The sequence below is a fragment of the Gavialis gangeticus genome, unplaced genomic scaffold, assembly GCF_001723915.1.
Source record: "Gavialis gangeticus isolate Ggan-Ray unplaced genomic scaffold, GavGan_comp1, whole genome shotgun sequence".
Classification (NCBI taxonomy): Eukaryota; Metazoa; Chordata; order Crocodylia; family Gavialidae; genus Gavialis; species Gavialis gangeticus.
Window position 1 is genome coordinate 290,678 of NW_017728973.1, and position 15,215 is coordinate 305,892.

The window sequence follows — 15,215 nt, forward strand, 5'->3', positions numbered from 1 at the left end:
TTCGACAACCTGTACCTGGTTTGGGACCTCCTGGAGCTAGCACACAGGGTGGGTCTGCCTTTCACCCTCCTATCCCTGGAGCAGGAGAAGGCAGAGTGGATCACGGATACCTCACAGGCATGCTGCAGACCTTTAGCTCAGGCCCCGCTTCATGTGGAGTCTCCAGGTGCCGCCTCTGCAGAGTGCTTTGTCAAGCTCAACTGGACCCTGACGGAGCTCATCCAATTCAGGAGAGGGGTGCATCTAGGCTGCCATCTGTATGTCTTGGCCCTGGAGTCCTTCCTCCTTCTCCTCCGGAGGCAGGTGTGGCAGAAGGCCACCTCTGTTTCTCCCCAAAAACTCTGCTCTGTGACAATATGGTTAAGATGGGCCCTGCAGAGGGTACACACCTTACCCTATCTCTTTAGGTAACCTGAGCTGGATACATTCCTGAGGGAGGGGGGAAACTTGCTCTCTCTGCCTATGTGACTGGCATCACATACCTGGGTGAGGGGCTAGGACTCTCTGGGGAGCTAGGAACTACCAGTCTATCCAGCAACTAGTGATGCATTTCAAATTGGTTGGCTGACAGCCAACAGGTGCTGGCCTCCAGTGGACCAGGTAAATGAGGTCATAAGGGCTATATAAGTTAAAGACTGCCCAGGAGGAGGATGCAGCAGCCATGAGGAAGATTCAGAGAGAGAGAAGAGCTGGACCATCTGAAACTTGGTCTCTCTCTCAAAACTCACAATCAAGGAGCTGCCTGCCTCTAGAGAGAATCTCCACCTGCCTCTGGATGATACTTGTGAGTAAGCTACCTGAGATCTAACTAGATATATACCTTGCAATAACTCAGATGCGTGATCAAAGGCTACCCAGCCATGGGAGTTTGCTCTATGGGATTTCTCTGATATTGCTCTACACTGTACCCTATTCCAACCCTACCCCTTGTAACCAATAAAGTTCTCCTTTGTACCTAGCGTGGGAGACTTATTGGGAGTGGGTCTAGATTATGCTTTGGGGTCCCCTTGGTTCGGCTGACTAAGGGAGACCACTACTTGTGCTTCCGACCTGAGGGAAGCATCCCAAGTTCTTGAAGTGAATCAAGTACCCTCGAGAGGTACTAGGCCTATATTTTCCAGGGTGCACAGAGCCAGAATCAGGCCCATCCCTGGGTGGTGGCAGTGTTACCCCAGGCTAGTGGGTATGCTCCAGGAAGGGGGTTGGCCAGATGTGAGGCGCCCCCAGGGAGGCACTTGGAGCCTGGAAGGTGGTCGGGTGCAATAAAGTGGGTGGCTTAATGCAGGAGTGCCCCCTACTGGCCCACCACAGTGGGTGGCAGGGTTGATGCTCTGGGAGCTAGCAGTGAAGCTGGTCCTGTCAGCATATGTTGATGACGTACTCCTTGTGGTCCAGGACTCAGGCAACCTGGTGCAGGTGGAGGCCTGCCAGGTATTGCACTTGGTAACCTCCTCTGCGCAGGCCAACTGGGTCAAGAGTTTTGGCCTGGCAGTGGGTGATGGGTGGCAGGTGGGCTCACTCCCACCTGCACTCCACAAGATCCATTGAAGCGTAGTCTCACTGCTCTACTTGTGGGGTCTATCTGTCCCCCACAGAACCCTCCTCTCTGGAGAACTGGCACCAACTGGAGACAAGAGTGGTAGAGCGGCTCCGGGCATGGGCAGGGCTCCTGAGGTGTCTCTTCATGCATGGGAGAATGCTGGTGCTGAATCAGCCTGTCCTGTCCATGCTCTGGCACCGCTTACACACCCTGCCTGTGCCACCTGAGGTCCCAGTGGGACTCCAGAAATGGGCACTGCAGTTTTTCTGGCTGGGATACCACTGGGTCACTGCAGAGGCCCTGAGCCTCCCCTTAGGGGAGGGTGGCCAGGGCCTGGTTTGCCTGTCTTGGCGTTCCATCTTCAGGTCCTGAAGTGACTGCTATACGGTGTCGGTAGCTACGCGGCATGGGGCCACCTGGGGTGCACTTTCCTCCGCCACTTCTGGGGGCTCCAATACAACTGGCAGCTCCTCAGCCTGCGGGGCTTCTCCCTGCAGGACCTACGAGGGCTGCCAGATTTCTACCAAGATCTCCTCCAGGCCTGGAGGCTGGTCTTCCCCTTCATGTTCCCTGCAACAGTCGCCCAGGGCACTGACCTGCTCGTCAAGCCCCTCCTCTGGAACCCCCTGTTGGAGGTGCCGATGGCAGAGGTGCCCCAGTTGCTAGAGAGGTTGATTCTGGCTGGTGTCACCTATATCAGAGACATCCTGGACTATGAGAGGCGGGATTGGGTAGACCCCAGTGTGCTAGCCTAGCATATAGGTCTACCCATGACACGTGCAACCTGCTGTCCGGTCCAGGCGGTGAAATCTGCCCTACCTCCCAATCCCCTTGTCTGGCAGTCCTCCTGTGTGTTCTCCAGCCCACCAGAGTTTGCTGTGGGGCCGGCACCTTGCCTCATGGCACTCCCCTCTCCACCACCTGAGCTGACTGAAGGATACCAGACCAGTCTGTACTGTCCATCACGTCCCACCCAGACACCAAGTGGTGGGACCTGCTCGGCGAGGGTGAGACTGGGTCACCCCAATGGCTGAGTCTGTACTCCACCCTCATTCCATGAGCCACTGGGGACCGCAGCTGGCAGCTCCTCCATGGAGCTGTCGCCACAGGTGTTAGTGGCAAGCTTCACAGACACCCCAGTCTCCTGCCCCTTCTGCGGGCAGAGGGAGACCCTGGTGCACATGACCCTTGAGTGCACCAGGCTGCAGCTCCTCCACCTCCACCTCCAGAACCTCCTCCTGAGATTCTGGCTGAATTTCACCCCTCCACGTTTTTGTTTTTGGTCACCCTATCCATATCCCCACCAAGTCCCAGGACCTCCTGGTCAGCCTCCTCCTGGCCCTGGCCAAGTGGGCCCTATACTTGACCAGGAAGGAGACTCTGTCCGGGAAGGTGCCCAGAGACTGTGGGGCTGCTTTCCTCTCTCTTGTCCATGCATGTTTCCAGGCAGAGCACCAGTGGGTGGCATCCACCGGCTCCTTGGATGCCTTTGAGGACCAGTGGGTGCAGCCCAGGGGGCACTGCTCAGTGTCCCTGTGGCAGCACCCTTAGGGGTGCCGTAACCTCCCCTAGCGCCCTTGCCTACTGTGCCAAGTCTGGGTCCTGAACGCACCCTCTGTCTCGCCCGCCACATCTTTGATCTTATATTATCAATGGGAGGCTGCCTTCTAGCCCTCCTTGGCATGGGGCCAGTCTTGCTCTACCACGATTCCGGGGCTACTCCCTGTACTGGCCCTCGCCGGCCTGTCTCCCAGACTGTTCTAAGTAGCCCACCGTCCCTTTGGGCCTTCCCTCAGTACGTGCCCACTCCTGGGGGATTCTCTCGATATGTGACCCCCCCAGCCTTATGGGCTATACGTGCCTCCAACCTCCCCTTTAGCACGCCCCAAGCCTCGCAGATCTACCGGACGTTATCTGGTCAGTTTCCTGTATGCGCCCTACCTGGCGCCCCTGGGCTTGTCATGCAACTGGTGCCCCTTTATTGGCGCTCCTGGGCTTATCACCTGGCACCCTTGGGCTTGTCACGCAACTGGCACCCCTTTACCTGGCGCCTCTGGGCTTGTCATGCAACCGGCGCCCCTTTACTGGCACTTCTGGGCTTGTCCCGCAACCAGCACCCCTTCGCTGGCGCCCTTAAGCTCGCCACGCCACCGGCGCCCCTCTATTCGCTAGCCCTCGCGGGCCTACTAATTATATCTGCTCCCCCCGGGGTCCGCTCAATCTAGGCACCCCTCCTGGAGCTTCTCTCTCACAGACTGTGCCCCACTGGGGCCAGTCTCCCTGCGCTGAGGCGCTCCTTGCCCTCACCGGGCTTCTCAATGAATTTGCCCCCTTCCAAGGCTTCTCACTAAGCTTGCCCCCTTCCGGGGCTTCTCACAGGGCTTGCCCCCTTCCGGGCTTCCCCCGTCCAGGCAGCGCCACCCTGGGGCCTGCCTCTCAAGTGCCTCACGGTCACCCGCCCTTGGGCCCACGCCCCACGTTTCCCGCGGTCTTGCCCACGCTGGGGCTTGTGCCCTGCGCTCCCTCGCCTGCGCTGGGGCTATATTCGCGTTTTCTCACACTCGGGGCTCAGGCGGCCTCAGCCTCACCTGGCCCCAGGCCCCTGCTAGGGTCCTATGCCCGACTTGGGCTTTGCCTGCGCTTCCCGTGCCCCTTGCCCGCTCTCGGGCCTTGCCTGCACTTCCCGTGCCCCTCGCCTGCGCTCGGGCCTATGCCTGCGCTCCCCACGCTCCTCGCCCGCGTTTGGACCTATGCCTGCGCTCCCCACGCTCCTCGCCCACGCTCGGACCTATGCCTGCGCTCCCCGCGCTCGGGGCTCAGGCGGCCTCGGCCTTACCTGGCCCCAGACCCCTTCTAGGGTCCTATGCCCAACTCGGGCTTTGCCTGCGCTTCCCGCGTTCAGGGCTCAGGAGGCCTCGGCCTTACCTGGCCCCAGACCCCTTCTAGGGCCCTGTGCCCGACTCGGGCTTCTCACAGTTGGGGCTCAGGCGGCCTTAGCCTTACCTGGCCCCCAGACCCGCCTCTTCGGGCCTATGCCCCACTGGGGCTTCTGCCTATGCACAACACCACTCTTCCCGAAGTTGCCCCACTGGGCTGGGGTCCGGACACCCCACAACACAGCGCCTCCTGCAGTGCTAGGAACACCCCTTTCTACTGGGGGAGCTCCCTTGAGGCCTCCTCCACCCCTACAGCCTCGCCCGGTCCTCCAGTCCTGCTGCCCTGATGAATGGCAGCTGAACCCTTTTACTACTATTCAGTAGCAGGCACCCTAATGCCCTGCTACAGTCCCCCTCAAGCACACTTATTTTCACATTTTGACCCACACGACACTCCTATCCTGTTTCTTTTCATTAGTTGTCCCAAGTATTTTGTTGCAGCATTCACCCATTGGCCCCCATACAATAGGAGTTATTAGTTAGCTGGGTGGGCCTTAGGGCCCACGGTATTTAAATGTTACAAATAGACAGGTTATGATTCTATTACCTCTGAACTGTGGATGTGGAAGCAAGTGCGCAGGCCAAGCATGTGCAATATGCCATGCACTGGGCCAGTCAGGTATGCAGCTATGTACATGGGCCCATTATGGATTTATGTGAATCATAGAAATGTAGCTGGGTAAACCCCATGACAGATGGGTACTAGACACTGGAGGAGCAGGTCCTTCCAGTGTTTTAGCCCCAGCAGCTGAATAGACTTGCCTAGAAATCAGGAAACCTAGGTTCCAACCCTCCCCCACTGAACATGTGTCTTCTGCTTCCTGCATATGTGCGCCTAACTACTCAATTACAGGAACTGAAGTACAGGCAAACCCTTTCTCCTGATTTATGTACATGCCTGGCCAGCACATAGCCTTGTGTGCATGCTTAGGGGTCCATGGTGCCAGGATAATAAAACCATAGCCTTGCGTAAGTACCAAACATGCCAGTTAGATGTATAAAGGGAAATAGAATTCTGTCTTAAATGTCTGCAGAGACTCATGGCATAGTGGCAGGAATGATGCAGTATGTTTTATCCCAGCTTGCCTTATAAACAAAGCAGGGTATTATATGTTTGGACTTTTTCTGAGGCCTGTGCTTTTGATGTGCTGAAACGTCATTGTGAAATTGTGTTGTAAGTCTTTATGTAGAGCTTAGGTTAATTTTGAGTTGATGAGTCATTAAAGATCGTGATTCAAACCAGATGGTGTCCGAAAGGATGAAGCAGACCAAAGTGCCTCAGCACTGTAGGGCTGATAAATGACAGCATTAGGCTGTCTTGCAAACCATCTGAAAGTTCAGTTTCACACTATACCACTCCATTCTGACTCCATCGAAGCCAACTGGCTATACACTTTGCAGCCCTTGAGACCCTGGGACCACCAAGACTGGTTTGATGAAAATGACAAGGAGATGCAGCAGCTGCTGGAAGAAAAACAATGTCTCCACAGGGCCTACCTCTATAAGTCCACGTCAGCACAATACACCTACAGCTGGATATGGAAGACCATTCAACACAAGCTGCGAGGGATGCAGGACACATGGTTGAGGAACAAAGCAGATGAGATCCAGCGCTACGCTGACCGAAATGATGCAAAGAAGTTCTTTGATGCCATAAAGGCTGTCTGTGGTCTGCAGGTCCTCGGATCCTCCCCTCTGCTGTCTGCTGATGGGACCACACTGTTAACTGACAAGGCCCAGATCTTCCAGAGATGGGCTGAACACTTCAGTGCCATCTTCAGTCAAACCTTCTCTGTCAACATGGATGCCATACACAGGCTGCCTCAAATCTCCATCAACACCTTGCTTGAAGCGCCACCTACAATCACGAAAGTCCAAAAGGCCATACAACAAATGTCTAGTGGCAAAGTCCTGGAGCTGACACAATTCCAGCGGAGGTCTACAAATCAGGTGGTCACGGCCTTACGGAGAAACTAGCCAAGATCTCCTGTGACCACATACTGCAGAAGGTGATCCCCCAAGAATTCAAGGATGCCTCTATCATCCATCTGTACAAGAGGAAGGGAAATTGCCAACTCTGTGACCAACCACAGGAGCATCTCCCTCCTCTCAACTGCTGGAAAGATACTCGCGAGACTCCTCCTCAACCAGCTGACCAACCATCTAACCAACCTACTGCCTGAGAGTCAATGCAGCTTCAGAAAATGATGCAGAACCACTGACATGGTATTTGCAGTCCAGCAGCTTCAAGAAAGGTGCTAGGAACAAAACATCTACCTTCTCCTCACATTTATTGAGCTAACCAAAGCCTTCAACATGGTGAACTGTGAAGGCCTCTGGGAAATCATGAAGAAGTACAGATGCTCCAAAAAATTCATCAATGTGGTTCGACAGTTCTACGGTGGCATGATGGCACACGTCTTTGTGAATGGCGAATGCTCTGACCCCTTTTCGGTCACAAATGGCATCAAGCAGGGCTGTGTGCTTGCACCTACCCTCTTCAGCATGGTATTCTCTGCTATGCTGTCGGATGCTTTCCAAGATGATGACCTACATCTTCAACCTGTGCATGCTCCGAGCGAGCTCCAATGTCCAGACAGCCATGCTTCGCAACTTCCTCTTCGCTGATGACCACATTACGCAAAGGCTTACAGGCTGACATGCAACGATCCATGGATCTACTCTCTGTGACAGCTTTGGACTCACTGTTAAAATGAAGAAGACTGAAGTGATGTTTCAACTTGCACCTGGCACAACACCCCAGGAACCACATGCCTCAGTTAAAGGCCAACAACAGTCGATGGTCAACACGTTTGCCTATCTAGGCAGCACACTCTCCCATGCTGTCCACATTGATGATGAAGTCCATGCGAGATTAGCAAAAGTTAGCATGACCTTCTGCAGACTCCGTAAGTCAGTCTGGGACCGCAGAGACATCCGAATGTCAACAAACCTGAAAGTTTACAAAGCCATCATCCTTCCGACCCTCCTTTATGCCTACAAAACCTGGACCATTTACCACTGTCATGCCAAGAAAATAAACCACTTCCACTTGTGCTGCCTGCAAAAGATGCTAAAGATCAAGTGGCAGGACAAGATTCTGGACATTGAGGTCCTCAGAAGATCAACTCTCCCCAGTATTCATGCCCTGCTGAAACTAGCACAGCTAAGATGGGCTGGCCACCTCTCAAGAATGCCTGATGCTTGCCTGCCAAAGAAAGTCTTCTACTGTGAACTGTCAAACGGAGTATGCTTTCGTGGTGCACCAAAGAAGCGGTACAAGAGTGTCCCTAAAGAGTTCCAGAATCGACCCAGAGTCGTGGGAGCAAATCGCTCACGACCATCCATCCTGGAAGTCCCAAATCCAGAAGGGTGCATTGACCTTTGAACAAAAATGCATGGCAGAAGCAGTGGAGAAATGTGTGACCAGGAAAACTAAAAACCTCCCGTATCCAGTCCTCATCGCTCTCCTGCCCCTGCTGCAGCAGATTGTTCAAAGCAAAGATCGGACTTATAAGTTACCTACGTACTCACATGACCTAGCCTCCACCCCCTTCATTCTCTTCCTTTTTTCTTCTTTCTCCTTTCCTCTTTTCTCATTCCCTTTTCTTCCCCCACTTCTTTTCTCTCTTCCTCCCTCCCCTCCCCCCACTGGATGCAGTCGTCTTCGCCTGCAAAAGATAAAAGTATAGGTTAAATTTCATTACAAGAATCTGGTTAATTCTTTCAGAAGTATTAGTATTAATCTGTGTGTTTGAATTAAAAGGCTTCCAGGTGAAGAAAAGCACACCCAGGAAGTTTTTTGAGTTTTTTTATTGATGCTGAGTCAAATGTTTTCAGGGTCATCACGTGTTTCTATTTAAACTGACAGCTTTCCTTTCCAGAGAAGAATTTTTCATTGTTGTGTAAACTGTTGTTAATCCATCTGTTTTCCCAACTGTGCAAAACATGTTTGGGATACAGATTTGAGGATGCCAAGTGGCCAAGCTGGAGCAGCCAGCGTTACAACACTTAACATTTATGAAAAAAATCTGGCATGACTTTCTATTGGAAGGATTAATGCCTTGCAGTTTGGTGATGGTTGTGTGCAGGTTGCTAGAAATCCTGTTCATCAGTAACAGCTCCAGGTGGTGCCTGCAGTTCAAGTGAAACAAAACTCTTTTGGTTCCCTAAGGATCATTAATGACTCCCAATTCTTTAACGTTTTGTTGGCACACCTCTGTGGAAAAGATGTCTGTGGGATTGCATCTCTGTCTGGGCCTCTGTCTCTACCATCTCCCCTTACCCCCAAATTACTGACAGTGTTTTTATCTACACTAGGAATCTGTCTCAGCAGTGGACCTGAACTGGGGTGATCAAAGAGGGCAAGGAAAGGCTTGATCAATTAGGACTGTACTGCCATAGAGCCAGCAGGGGGAGCTCTCACATTGATTTTAGTGGCTTCATAGAAGTAGCTGCTTTGTTCCCAGTTAAGGAGCAAGGGGGTTCCAGGATGCCTTAGCTGGAGAGTTATGGCTCTGTCCCCCAGCAACAAATTGTGCACAGAGTATAGACTAGGCAGGCCTTGGGTTGCTGTACAGCTACCTGCTGTAGCTGGTGATGAGACTTGGGGGACACTTCCCCAGAAGTGCCTACACCTTACATTTTCACGCAGGGCTAATGCAGGATTAACAACTGGGATGAATAGGATCCGCACAAAAGAGCATGTGCTTAAAGAAGGTTAAAAATACATTGCTATAGAAAGTGCCACAGATTGTTTCTTGAGCCTGACAAATTAGTTACAGCTCCCAGTAGGGCACTAATAAAACAGCTACTGATTGGTTCTTAATCCTTTATAACAGGACTGTCAAACTCGCACCTCCTCACCGGCTAGATCTGAACGTGGCAGCCAGTGAGCAGCAGTGGTTATGCAGTGAGCAGCAGCTGCAGGGGGTAATGTAGCCCTACCCCCAGATTTCCAGCCTCTCTGGGAGCCCCATGGGCCAGATGACATGGGTCTGTGGGCTGTATCTGCCCCATACATTTGACACCCCTGCTCCAGGGCCGGTCCCACCATTAGGCGAACTAGGCAGTCGCCTAGGGCGCCAACATTTTAGGGGGGGTGAGAGGGGTGCCAAAATTATACGCAGAACAAAATAACAGGACCATCATTCGAAATAACAGGAACTGAAAGCATGGAAAGCAAAGTTCTCATTTTTTACACACATGTTCACGAGGATTTTCTTTTAATTGTTCATGTATTATAATAAATTCTATTACAGTTTTTGCAGTATAATTGTGTTAGGGTTAATGAAAAGTGTGAAACAATAAAAAATTGTTTTTATTGTTCATTTCGAATATCAAACAAGTACATGTAAAAAGTTCATTCTAGACTTATTTTCCTCTATATTGGAAGTGGTGGGGGTGCCAAGGTACACTGTTTGCCTAGGGCACCAATTACCCTTGGACCAGCCCGGCCCTGCTCTATAACTTTGTGACCCAGAAAGTTTAGAGGACTATGTAATAGCTGCTACTAAAGTCAGTGGATACTAGTTCTTGCCACCTGACAAGGATTTAATCTCTTATAACCCCTTGTCAGGTGGCTGGGGCTAGGAGATAAAAGGCGATCTCTTACCAGTACTTCTGTGTGTCACTCTTCTTTCAAGTTACTCCCTTGTCTGGCCCACCCTCCATTTCCCCACCATGGACTGACTGACACTAATGGAAAATATTCATTGCTCTGCACCAGATGTTATTGATGGCTCATTGGCTACAGAGATGGTGTGTATATATTCTTTCTGCAGGTATCTCACTCACTGATGAATGATGTGCTTGGGGGCCTGAGCTATAAAAGATGTAGTAGAAATACCAGTGAAACACAGACCAGGAGGTCGACTATACTAGATGCCCAGAACCCAAGGCAGAGCACAATCTTGGCAAAGGATTTCTATCCCTCCTCCTCTTATTTGCAGACCACTCGAGTTCAGATTTCAATCACGTTTGAACAGTCAGTACAGCCCATCTATATCTGATTTGCTTGGCTGTTTCCAGTGTCCATGCCATCCAGATACAGATAAGCCAGAGTACAGGGACAGGCTAGGCTAAGAAGAGAGGATCCAGATGCTATTGGCATGCTCTGGGTGAAGGCTCATTTACAATTTATATTTATTCCTAAGGCTTAGAACAGCAATTGGACGTTCATTGCCCATCTTAGCTGGAGCATCACAACATGCTTCCCCTGTAAAGCAGTAAAAATCCCTGTCCCTATATATTTGGAACCAAGATGCTCCTTCCAATTTAAGAATTATCATCATATATAGGCATTTTAATCAGTACCTTGTAATCTTTCTCTAAACCTCCCCTCTTTCCCTTAGTCCTCCCAGGCAATATGCTCTGTCTCTGCCTGGCCCTGGCCCTTTGCTGCTTTGTACTCTTTCTATCCAACTAAAACTGTTAATTCCTTACAGCAGAAACTGTTCCAACTTTTTACATTCAAGCTGTGGTTGTCACAGGTGCCTAAAGGAGTTAAAAATCAGTGGAAGTTAGGTATTCTACCATTAGGAGAACGTGCAGGAAGAGTTGGCGGCTCTGTCATCTACACCTGTTCACAGCAGGGTGAGCTGCCATTATAGCAGGGCTCAAATTAGTCTATTCTACATTCGCTTCTGATTCTCCAGAAACTCAGCTTTAGAAATAATTACAAAAATGACTACTAAGAAAACCTTGACCTAAGTGGAAGCCAAGAATGCACCATCTCCCTGAGTCTGCATAAAGCTTGAAAAAATAGGTAATAACTGTCCCATTCATCTTGGTGAATGCTTTTTGGTACCTCAAAGGAGTATATATTACTTTGCGGGTGGAGCGTATAAGTTTCCAATCCCTTCCGCCAAATTCAACTCCTGCATAGTGCTTAAAAACATCAGTAGATAGTCTACACTAGGACTCACACCCTCACTAGCACTGGTGGGCCTTCAACAATAGCAGAATATGGGAAAATCCTTAGTTAAATGCACCAAATTTTCCTCTCTGTGCCTGTGCCTCATTGTTCTGGGTTCAAAGAATAAATAGGTTTTATAGCAAAATTTTTCTATTCATGTTACCTCATTTCTTCAGTCAAAAAATTCTTGTATTTCCAAACAAGTATTCAAAGAATTGGGGCAGCTCTGAAACACAGGGCAACTTGGGGGATCTCTGCAAAAAATGGGTTGAGCTATTTGTAGCTGTAGTGCCCTTAGGACTCAAGTGTGCTAGCCTCTTAGCTTCCAGTTCTGATGGATAAGCTATTATTGAGCAAGAGATTCATGGTTGTTACTCACTAATGTCTGTTGTGCTGAAAAGAAAACCCATCCGAGGTGACATTAATGGCATCTTTTATAGAGAGGCCGAACACCCAGTATTCCCACAGAGGTTTAGGGGAGCTGCAGACACTCATCCCTGTTGTACAAGGCTGTAAGAGGAGATCTGAATTACTGGCAGGTCCCAGGCCACACTCAGTGCCCTCTTATCATGACGTCCTGTCAGGCATCTTTTAAGAACTTTTCCATCGATTCCACTTTGGTGTGTATATCTGTCACTATGGCAGTCCCCCTCATAACTTTTTTAAATGAGTTTATTTTTCAGCTAGATTACCCAAAGTCACTACAATATGGGGGGGGGGGGCAGGGGGGGGGTTTCCCTCCTAATTTCTCAACTCCATTCTGTCTGTCAGCCTAATCATTAGGCCCTAATGCAATATGATGTGATGAGACAGAACAAGGTCAGGTTTCACACCCTACTCCATGTTACTAGGATTGAGTGCTGGCACAGGAATCGGCTGGGCTGAGCTTAAACATGTATTACCTGTTCCTTGGAAAGGAAGGAGCTTCTGGAGACTTAGGAAATCTTTGTTCAGTTTCTGGCTCTGCTATAGGTTTGTCCGTGATCATGGGTGAGTCACATTACCTCTCCGTGTCTCCATTCTCCATCCATATAGTCAGGAACACAATGTGAATTTTCCTTGGCACAAATATATCATGATATTAAAGCCACAAACACTTAGGAGGTAGTCAGACATTGTGTCTTAAAGAACAGGAAAGTAAATACAAATATTTCTTTTATTGTGCCTGAAAATTTGGTTTTGTAAAATTCTCAGCTCATTGTAGATTCCAGGGGAGGCTCCAAACAATAGGGATCACATTATCAGAGTGCGTCATTGCAGACCAACTTTGTTTCGTGGCGGTTGAGCCCTTGGGCAGGGAAAAGAATCCTGGGCTCTTGCTAATTTATTCTGCTTAAGTGATAGAATTGGAAGCAGAAGCAGAAATAAGGTGAAAACAAGACATACGGTCAAGTGATGTTTTGCAGGCTTTCTCCAGCATTCAAAAAAGTTGGGCAGGATTGGAAGGACAGAGGAATAGATTTGCAAAGATATTTTGGAACCTAAGACAAATATGGACATTTAGGGCATGTCTTCATGAGTGTGCATGCGCAGGGGCACACATTTCCATGGGACAAATAGGAATGGCACCTTTTTCCCCGGGCACACCCCTGCGTGCACACTCCAGCACATAGCAAAGGGACCCAGGTGGGGTAGGGGAGGCTGGGGCCAACACCTGTGCTGGCCCCAAGATCCTTACCTAGGGTCCTGGGGGCCTTCTGGGGCAGCAGCAGCACCAAGTCGGCTTCTCAGAGCCTGGCCAGCAGCCAGACTGTGGCTCTGCCCAGCCAGGCTCCAGTTTCTGGCAGCACACACTGCTGCCATGTGTACTGTGCCACTTTTTTTGCGGCATTTTTTTTTTTTGGTGTGAAAAAAACCTGCTGTGCTGCAAATTAGCGGTGCAGCACATGGGTGCACATGTGCCATGTAAGGTTTGCAGCACCTCAAGCACACATGCACACTCGTGGGGACACACACACTTACTGTGCTTTTCAAAAGTGCCTGGACAAGTTAACTCCCTCCTGCAAGTCTGCTGATGACTCTAGTCATTTCTCTCAATTACTTGGGCCTTCTGCACTGCCCCCATGGCTACCAACTGCAGGACAGGATCCCCAGCCCTTGCACTGTGCTGTTGCTCTAAGAATACAATGACTCCTCTGTAAAATGTGATGGCTACTAGGAGTGATATGCAGAGGCATGAGAGTGCCCAGGGGGCATCCCAGGGCCCTGTTGGTTGGTGAGGCAGCATCGAGGCATTCCTGTCTCGTCATCGCGGTGGCAGGGGGCTTTCTCCCCAACACCCCTTATTCAGTTCAAGGATCCCAAACCACCCACAGAATCAGAGGGCAAGTATCCCATAAGCACCTGGCGTACACTTGCCATGGGGATGCTGTGGCCCTTCACCCTCTCCCCCACAAAGGACCCAGAGGTCACACAAGAGGATCCTGTCCACAGGATCCAGAGCTGCTGGCCATTGGCCAGGGTCACTGCAGTGGTTTAGCCCTGGCACCCTACAGCATTTGCGGCCCCGAGAGCAACAGAGGGTTGGAAGAGATCTATAAAGTTGGGGGAGCAGGCTGGAAACAGAAGGGGACTCAGCAGGAGCACAGCACATGCTTATGGGCCCGCTCTGTGGTGGTGCCTGAGCCGTGCAGTCAGCTGCCCTTTTTATGGCGCTCTATTCTGTGGGGAGCAGCAACAGCCTCTGCCCTCAGTACCTGATACAAAATACAAAGCTAGTTAACAAGCAAAGGAGTGCAGAGATGTGCCCTCGCTGGAGATGTGATTGCAGAATACCACCCAGGGAAGCATGTGATGCTGAAGTTCAACACTCAGAAGTGTAAGGTGCTCCATCTGGGGGCAAACAATCCCCAACATACCTACAGGCTCAGTGCGACAATTTGACTTGTACCAGGGCCGAAAGGGACCTAGGGGTAATGATAGACCATTGTATGAATATGAGCCATCAGTGTGAGGCAGTGGTCAGCAGGGCAAACAACACGCTGGCATGCATTAATCAATGCATATCGTGCAAAACTAAGGAAGTGATGCTCCTGCTGTGCTCAGCACTGGTGAAACTGCAGCTGAAGCACTGCATCCTGTTCTGGGTGCTGCACTTCAACAAGGACGTGGAAAAACTTGAGAGGGCCCAGAGAAGAGCCACCTGTACGATCAGGGACTTGCAAGACAAGCCATAGAAGGAGAGGCTGAGGGACTTGAGCCTCTTCAGCCTACAGACGAGAAGGCTGAGAGGGGACTAGGTAGTGGCATACTGCTACGTCAGGGGAGTACATCAAGAACTCGGTGAACAGCTGTTCACCAGGGCACCCCTGGGCAAGACCAGGACCAATGGATACAAACCCCTGGAAGGCCGCTTCAGGCTTAATACCAGGAAAAACTCCTTCACAGTCAGGGTGTCCAGACTGTGCAATAAACTCCCTCCAGATGTGGTGCAGTCACCTACCCTGGAAATCTTCAGAAGGGGACTGAACAGGCACCTCGCTGGGGTCACTTGACCCCAGTTGTCTTTTCCTGCCTAGTGCAGGGGGGCTGGACCCGATGATCTACAAGGTCCCTTCCAGCCCTTAACGATCTATGAATCCATGACTCATCTGGGGTGGGAGCCATGCCTGCCAACACAGATCAAGACCACAAGAAGCCTGGGCTTTGGGCCTGTGTGGTGTGAGAGTATTTGCTTTGGGGAAAGGAGGAAATGAAAGTGTTGCTGTAACTATGGAAACATCCATTCTGCAAAGACCTGACATAACTGAGGGATGTGAGAGGGCTCCTGCCATCTACTTCTTCCTCCTCTATTCCCCCTTCCCACCTGATAAAGCCCCCCTGA